Here is a 9,518-nt window from a genome sequence, read left to right as displayed (position 1 = left end):
AAGGGCGACGTTGCAGAACGTTGCACCAGTGGCACGAAATCAGGGATAGCGGGGGATTATATGACACGATCAGCATTTGGATTATACAGAGTCGAATGATAGTACAATTCCTGAACTGAAAAGCATTTGGAAAGACGTAGCAGTGGCCAAGCTTAGGTACTTTGTCGGAATTAGCTGCAGGTACTGAAGAAAACCACGAAAAACTTCAATCATGACTTTACTGCTCGAGATTCGAACCCAGAACCCCTTGAAATAAAAGAAAACTTCTTTCTTAATTCGCTTAGTGGGGGGTGGAGTTCAACTGGGTCCACTCGGCACGGCGGCCACTGATTGGCCTATTGTAGCCTGCCCCGGGTGGTTATGATGATGGAGAATTTGGTGGAATGAAGACTGACAGGGGAAACCGAAGTACTCGGAGAAAACCCGCCCCAGCGCCACTTTGTCCACCACAAATCCCACTTGAGCAGACCCGAGATCGAACCCAGGCCGCCGCGGTGGGAAGCCAGCGACTAACCGCTTGAGCTATGGCGCGGCCAAACTTGAGTGTTACCACTAGACCAGCATTCTCAGTTAACGGTTTCCCTATGCTTAACTAATCAAGTGCTATGCCATGAAGGCGTATAAAGGAGTGGATGTATAGATCCACATATTCTTGACTTCAGTACAAATAAGAAGAGTGAGTTCAGGTTCACGCCCCGGGGAAAGAGCCCCCGGTACCCATTTGAAAGGGAAACTTCTCAGTTTGGCAGATAGAAAACGCGTGTTATGAAAATATAAAAGCTATGCACTTTAAAATACCGTAATCCATCTACAGAATAAAAGCTGAACCCAAATTATGTGGCCAATATATGTAACCATTCACATAGTGTTCCGTCTGAATTATATTTTTCAGTCAATGGAATGTACTTTAAAATATTACTTCAGGATAACGAATTAAAATTATTGGGGGCATTTATTTCAATTTCATCAAGTATGGAAATCCCACGTAACAGCGACGTGCCTTAATGACTGCTATTAGACCAAATGCACAGTGCAGATGAGTCCTCCAAAAGATATGTTGCCTGAAGATGGCCTTGTAAGGCTGAAACACGTAGTATAAACACCAAATATACATATATTTTAATAATTTTAATGACATTTTAAACACTTAACTAACATTTAGTGAATTAAATGTGAGTTAATACTGTTAAATTAATGTTGTTGCATTATAGGCGGAAAACAAGATTATAAGTTATACCTCAGTGCAACTTACTTACTTCTGGAGCTGAGCCCTTCTTGAGGAGAAGCCAAATCTGCAGCTACTCAAGTATTTCCCATCATTTTATGGAACCCGAAGGTTCATTACCGTGTTCACAAGAGCCCTCCACTTGTCCCAATCCTGAGCCAGAACAATCCAATCCATCCCATCCCATCTTATCTCTCTAAAATCCATTTTAATATTGTCCACCCACCTACGCCTTGGTCTTCCCAGTGGTCTCTTTCCTTCTGGCTTTCCCACCAATATCCTAATTGCGTTTCTTTTCTCCCCCATGCGTGCTACATGCCCTGCCCACCTCACCCTCCTTGGCTTGATCATTCTAATTATACTTGGATACCTCAATGCAACAGGATGCTGAAATATGATATTAACATTTTACAAAATTAAATAATAAATTATAATCAGTTTAATATGGGATACCTGTTACGGATTCCAACTAGTCCTTATACTGATGATACTAGGTATGATGATATTTTGTATTCAAACGTAAATTATAAAGGTCAAAATAAATTTCAAGAGTAAACGTGTAGCCCTCTATTAACTGAACTACATAATTTCATGTGCCCAGGCTACAAGAACTGCAATTACAGATCTTCTACAATCTAACCATCTGTAACTTTCCACAACCGAGTTCTCTTACATACCCTCAAAACACGGCCACCGCAGTCGGTGCAGCGCCTGGCTACGGGTTCTTTCCTCCACTTCGTTCAAACCGGCTTTGGGGTCCACCCAAAATCCTATGTAATCGTATGGGAGCGTTTTTCCGGGGGATAAAACGGCCGGGGCGTGAAACTGACCACTCAATTCAAGCTATTGCAGAGGTCAAGGAAATGTGGATCGATACATCCACTCCCCCATACGCCTTCATGGCGTAGTGCTTAATTTGTTAAACAGAGGGACAAATTTACCTTTTTTACTTGTCATCGAAATACGCAAAAAACAAATATATAATATATTGCCTAGCAATAAGAAAAACCTCATAAAAGTTAAACAAGTATATATACGTGTATATATTACTACAAAGGGATTTAAAATATAATTTTCAATCTCTCCTGGATCTAATTTGTCATAGACTGATTGTTTCCATCGCAGTATAAATTTCGATTACAATTAACAACTGCTTTTATAAATATATCCGATAGTCTGCCTTCATGTACGTATTTACCATAGACTAATATATGTGAAACAGACGTCTATTACCCACATAATTCCAGTTTGTAAACGTGAAAAATACTCTCATAATTACTGCAGTAGATCGCTACATTTCATAAGCTTCTTGTCGCTACATAATATTTGGAAATACAGTAAACTCTCGATTATTCGGGTTAATGGTGGGGATAAAAATCACGATTAATCCAACCCCGGTTAAGACAAATTTTATTAAAAGTAGTACTGTAATACTGTACCTTCATAATACCATAGGCTTACCTGTATTTAAATTTATTCAACCTCATTTTTATGTCCTCTCATGGCTTATTTAACACTTTTTTTACATTACACTGAAGTATGAATTAGTTATTTCAATCACAGTCTTCAACAACATCCAACACTTTTTACGAAATTCACACTCAACACTTAAAAATTTGATATTGTCGTTTACTTTTTTTGCGGCATTTTCCTTTTCCTGTTGAATACTTAACACAACACGCTTCCTTTTACACCCTGACATTTTGTTAACGCACTTGAAGATCGAGACAAAGAAACTAACTGGGGCGATGTATCTGCCCTTTAAACTTTCCACAAATCCTTGCATTCTTTCACCCCTACCCTAGAACAATGTGTTAGCATAACGGGACTAAAGAATGCAGAGCTCGGTTCACACTAGTGCGAAAATCGTGTTACAACTCACCGTGTGAAACAAAAGTGAATGAATATTAAACAACATATAAGCCTCAAAAAAGCCTCAGTAGCCGCAAACCGGTTAATCCGTCCCCGGATAATCGAGAGTTGACTGTATTTCATATCTTTCTCCTAACGAGCTCTTCTCTTCAGCTGTTCTGAGACATCATTTGGGATATTAGAAAATGTGGCGTGTTTTTTACTTCTTGTTTCTAGTTACTAACAAAGAAGGATAGCACACAAACCCATGTATCTTTAAATAAAACACGACAATGTTAGTTAGGATTCTACCATCGAATTATGGATGGTATGTATGGACTGGTAACATGATGTAACATTATCAGTACAGTTAGAAGCTACTATTACAATATGTTCACCTATTGATGTAAAGGTGTCCCTCTGATGATGGTCTCTGAAGACCGAAACATGTAAGGTCATAAATAATTGAAATAAGAAAAATCTTCACCAGTCACACTAGACGGAACTGTTTAACTTTTCATTATATTATTAGTGTGACGGACCAGAATAAACAAATTAAATTATCAGTGTATTTCTATAATTACTAAGAATTATTAAAAAAATAAATAAATGCATTAAATTTAAAAAGAAACGTGTGAAATGGAATTAATAATTCCATAAACCCAAATAATTTCATAAGTAATTTCATAATAATAATCATTAAATTCAACTAATGAAATTAACGTATCGATCAATACGCGCCCATGTCATATAAATCAATAAAACGCTTAAAACCAAGTGTCTATGATTTTTGTTTCCCACTGTGGCGACTATGGCGACAGCACCAATTGTCTTCTGGGAGGTGACAAAGCGTTGTCTGATACAAGTTTTACCCACTTTCAGAGGACAAAAATTGTCTCCTTCTTCAGGACAGAGAAGTAAACCAAGAAAGCAAACAGCAAGCATGCCTGATTCTAAGAGACTACACGGCGTCACATCCCAGAAAACAGTATTCTTCGTTGATGATGCAATTTTATTAAACCACATGATAGTATAGAGCTAAAGTGTGTGACCATCTGACCACGAAAAGCAAAGTGTATACAAAAAAAATGAAGGTATGCCTTCCTGTATTTAGTTTATGAAAATGTTTAAGATATTTCTGCCCTCTTAGTTGCTATCTTCATTATATTAATTTTACCATAATACATTTGTTGTCATGCCCTGGCTACATTGCTATATTAACAACAAAAAACATAGAATGTCGGCTACTTAATATTATAGTATAGCCTACTAGTACTTAATTGCTTAAATAGAAAGTATAGTACTGATATGATAAGGCGTTTCTACCCTTCATAAGGGACATCTTGAATCACTGCAGTCCATAGATAACTTGAAGTCCATCAAGCGTAGCTTATTTTAACAAGTTTTAACCACTTACTGTTGATATGCAATCCTTATTGTAACTATATGAACTCTTTAGTCCTAATTTGAAGTACAATACGTCACTTTATGACATTACAGTATCAGCCCAGGTTCAAACAATGCTTTAAGCATTTCCTTCATGGTGTTGACTATCCTTCTGGTGATGGCCAATAACGGCCAAGACATGTAAAAGGAAAACCTTTACTTAATTTCTGCTATTACACTTTATGAACTTGCACTAGTTATTTAAGTTTCTAACACTATCTGAAACAGCTTTTAGGTTAAGTTTAGCAGCTCCCTTACCTTCTCCCGCTTTTTAAGACATCGATACAGTGACGTTGTAAATAACTGTTGCACCTTCCCGCCAAATGTTCTCTCAGTTTCCCATAAATGTCACGTTTTCAATTCAGAAATCACACGCAATAATACTAAGCAGGCGAATTTTAACTATTCATACACATTCTTAGTAAAATATATTTACAATTCTAACATTACAGTGCAATGAAGCCACTTTATAAAAGAACAAAAGCGTTATGTTGCGAACAAGTAGTCCGTAACGAGATTAGACACTAAAGATCAGGGAGCCAGGAGAAAGAAATATACACTCGTACAAGATCGTCTCGAGCACACGTAGCTGTGTTTGGGCCGTCACCATCTAACCACAACTCCTACACACGTTCCCAACTCGCACAGAACTGAGTAAAGTCGTTCACCAAACGATGAGCACGCGTCTCGCAAGCAGACAACCGCAACCCCATCTGACGGTTGGCTCAGTAAACTTGTTACTACGGTACGCAACGCGAAGCTCGCAAGCCTCATGCATGTTTCAACCACGTGGTACACTGGAGCCCTGCACACAGATTAATGAAGAACTGCATGTGGCAACAGATTGTCCTATTTATCATCTACACACTTAGTCGAATGCAAATAATTACAATAAAAACGGCATGCTTCAATCAACAATATTTGTACGTAAGAAAAAGGTTATATCTTTCGCCATCGTGTGCCTGCCATCATCAGAATCCGTGGCAACATAAATTCATATCAGGAAATGATTTAGTTGCTGAAGACTGATGCATTCTGGGCTGTGACACCGTGTTGTTTTGTAAGTGGAAACTACAATTTCGAAGTAATGTACTACGTCCATCTTCACAGTTGAAATGCCTTTGACTTCTCACTTACACCCTTTATCGAATGGAAATTATTTAACTGGCTTAGAGTTACTTCTTCGTGGTCGTGAAGACGGTGTATTAATGAAGGTAGAAACTAAGTTTTCGTTGTTATTACTATAAGCATCTTCAGTATCGAAGTCACTAGGTTCAGAATTTTTTGAACATGTAGTATTTTTTCGACCTTGAAGGTGGAAACGGCAGCTTCCTCGGAACAGCTGGTATCCACTCACAATACTACAGAGTGTCATGAGCCATAACATCTCAGTCTGAAAACTCACTGCCGTAAAAACCTCAGATCTTAGATGTACCCGGACTGGAGGCGGAGGTTCGGTTTCTGGTAGAGAGCAGAGATTCATCTCTTCTCCACAGACCTGCTCGGGCTCACACAGCTTCCTGTTCAGTGGATACCGGGGACCTCATCCTTGAGAGTAAAGCGGCCTCGCTTGAGCTGACCGCTCACCTCCATCTTAGTGCCCAAGTCATGAATAGTGGAGCTATACTTCCACCCCCACATACGCCTTCATGGTGTAGTGTTTAATTAATTATGCAATAGTACCATCATAACACGATGATTCATGAAAGTTGTACCGTATTATCATGAAAGAACCGGGTAAGATAAGTTGAAGGACGAATCCGAACTAGACCTGTGTGTTTTATGGTAAATGAGAAATAAATCTTCGAAGTATGAGACTTTACGACTGGCAGCCTACAGCCAATCATTTCGTCTTGGCGACAAACCCTTTGAGACTCACTACCAGTAATTTTATCTTCCAACTAACTATTTGCGGTTATAGTCCTCATGTAACATCCTCTCTGGCAAGAGGATGGTTATGTAGTTTACAATTTCTGCTGGCCCTCGCCAGCGCAGTCATTCTCGGGTCCGGGTCCCGCTCGACTTATGACCATATTTTACTGTTTCAGATTCGAGAATCCCCCAACCTGGAGGGCCAGATCCCGGTATTTATATACCTCAACAACCTGCTGGCCGGGTTATACCCCTAGAAACTGGGTTTCACTTCCGTTGCCTCCCACGACTCACGGTATTGGACCTCAACTCCACACAGGATTCGAGGCATGAAATTAATCTAAATAGTATTTATGAATTCAGTTCGTACCTCACAGGCAACACACTGAGTCCACATTGCAACATAAATCTGTTACGGCAATTCAGAGAAATAATGGCTGTTTGTTCTGAGAACAGAGCGGAAGAGACACATAAACTGCGTGGGCAAAACTCAGAACTATTTAATTTTAAAGCAGATGGCGCATATAGCAATCACCGCTTTGTAAATGGTTAAAACAGCATTCAGAATAAACAGAAACCTTTGAAAATAAAAGTGGATTCCGAAACAATATTAACGAACTAGGGAGTAGAGTTCTGTCTTCTGGGATATAACATCATGTAGTGCTTTGGAAATTAACTGACGTTTCGGGGGAATATGTCGCCTCCATCTTCAGCGTAGAAGAATAAGCCAAGCAAGAAATCAGCGGAAATCAGTTGACAAGCAATACTTGGTTTACTGCTCGGCTTATTCTTCGACCTTAAAAATGGAGGCGACATGTTCCTCAGCCTTTTCGGTTAACTTTCAACTGACTACACGGTGTCACATCCCAGAACACAGAACTCTTCATAATCACCGCTGTGATAATCTAAAATCCTTCAAGCACAGAGTAATCAAACGACATGTGCGAGCTTCCAGAACTATTGGTTGTTTATAATGTTATTTTCAGACGATCATAAACTTAATAAGCTATATGATATTACATCGAATGAGATGGTAATATGGCAATTCATGAAGAGCAAATAAGAATTCGGAAAGAAGAAAGTTGTCTTCTTGGATCTGGCGCAGTATATTCTTCGTTTTAACCGACGTTTCGGAGGAACATATCACCTCCATCTTCAGGGTAGTTGAGTTGTGTCGGTTAAAACGAAGAATACGCAGCGCCAGATCCCAGAAGACGACTTTCTTCATAGTCATCTCCGTGAAAACCTCAAAACTTACAAAGAATTCGGAAGTTAAGGGCAGTGGACTCTTTGAACGCGCTATCTAGATATTAACCGCCAATGAGCAATAGGCCTACAGGTATAACCCATGATTCAGCGCGACTATTGCTAGCAAGTATGTAGAATAAATACCAAAAAGAGAGTTGTGCTCGACAGCTTACCGTAACGTTAACTCTCTAGACGTGTATTAGGGAGACTGTTGGGTTCGAATCTTGACAGACACCGAATATCCTGACTGAGGCTTTTCGTGATGTTCCTTAGTCCTTCCAGGTAAACACCTCGATATGATCTCGACTGGGCCACGACATCTTCCTTCTAGATCCCTTCAAATTCATCAATGATCTTACCACTCACTATACAGTCTAGCTATTGAAAGCTTTATTAAACATCCCCCCCCCCCCCACACACACACACGCAAGAACGCTGAATATTGTATATATTCAAAATATTGTAAACATATATCCAAGGAAATGTTTGCAGAAGGAAGAAAATTATAGTGTCACGTGATTTAGTGATTATAGATGTGTTTTGGATTGATGACTGGTTTTATTCGAATCTTTGATACAGTGCGTGACTACATTTTACAAATCCGTATTACATACACTAGGGTCTACCATCAAGTTTTAACTTGCCGTTGCTTGATAGTGGCTTCCAATGGCGGACGTTCCCCTTCCTCTGGGCTCCCGAAATCTCCCCGGCCCTAGTTACGAGTTTCTCATAGCAACGGCTTTACAATGACTGTACCGCAGTTCTCTCACTTACTCAGTAACTAACTCAGTCACTCACCAACCAACTCAACTCAACGGACTCAGAACCAGAGTCAGAGTAACTTTACGACGGGCGGTTTACTGTCAATCAGTTCGTCTTGGTGCCAAGCCCCTTGAGACCAACGACCAGCGTTCTTTACCAACTGAACATTTGCGGCTATAGTCCTTATGTAACGTGCTCTTTGACGAGAGACTGGGTCCGTTGTTTATAACTCCTGCTGGTCCTCACCAGCGCAGTTAATCTCAGGTCCGAGTCTCGCAGGACTCATGACCATATTTTTGCTGTCTGAGATTTGAGACTCCTCCATCCTGGAGGGCTAGGCCCCCGTATTTGTATCCCACAGGAACAGGGAGCCCAGTTATGACCCCAGGAACTGGGTACCCTTTCCTTCACCTCCTACGACTGTCCTGGTTATAATATTTCGGCACGGACCGCACAAAAACACCACTCCATTATTGTTGTTCAATTGTTGCCATTAAAATTTGCTTGTTTACAAAGTCGTTACATAGCAACGGCTGTTGTGTAGTTGCTTTTTCGAGGTCGCTGCACAGCAACGGGTTTATATACCAAAATAAGTTTAGTTAACATGAGTTTGGATTAACTAAATGTAGAATTCAGTGAGGATATCTAAGGCGTGAAAGGTAAGCTTCATTGTCCCATAATGAGATGTTAGTAAGTTAATTAAAAAGTTACACTGGATATCATACAATGGGAGGAGGCACACATTCGTATGTTTTCTGACAAATCTGTGTGCATGTGTGTCCACCTCTGGTCGTTCGCAATCGTTCTCTTTCATCACTGAACTGTGTTGTTTTGTGAAACAAAAAGAGATACAAAAACTTTATAAAAATTTCAGCTTTAAAATCGGTGTCATCAAACATAGAGAATGTATCCATTGTAATTTGTTTAACAAAGTGCATTTTTTCTAAAACTATCAAACCATTTGACTGATTCTAACAAGGTTGATATGACCTGCTAACTGAAGTGTATCAAATTGCATAGCGTTAAGTTATATGTTCATACAATTTTGTAACTGATTTATTTAGCGATTTCCAGTTCTGCATTCAAATTCCACCTACACATATTACAACACAAA

The 9,518-nt window shown here is 39.6% G+C and overlaps 1 protein-coding gene across 1 annotated transcript in view; it reads right to left on the bottom strand.

Annotated features, from left to right (window-relative positions):
* LOC111864389 (discoidin domain-containing receptor 2) overlaps positions 1-5,154 on the bottom strand; it is a gene marked incomplete in the record, with an annotated part of 500,235 nt that extends 495,081 nt beyond the window's left edge. The window contains 1 exon segment of the mRNA XM_033751417.1: positions 4,950-5,154.
* Between the last annotated feature and the right edge of the window lie 4,364 nt (positions 5,155-9,518).

Source organism: Cryptotermes secundus, unplaced genomic scaffold, assembly GCF_002891405.2.
Source record: "Cryptotermes secundus unplaced genomic scaffold, Csec_1.0 scaffold399, whole genome shotgun sequence".
Lineage (NCBI taxonomy): Eukaryota > Metazoa > Arthropoda > Insecta > Blattodea > Kalotermitidae > Cryptotermes > Cryptotermes secundus.
This window is presented reverse-complemented; position numbering and strand designations above follow the sequence as displayed.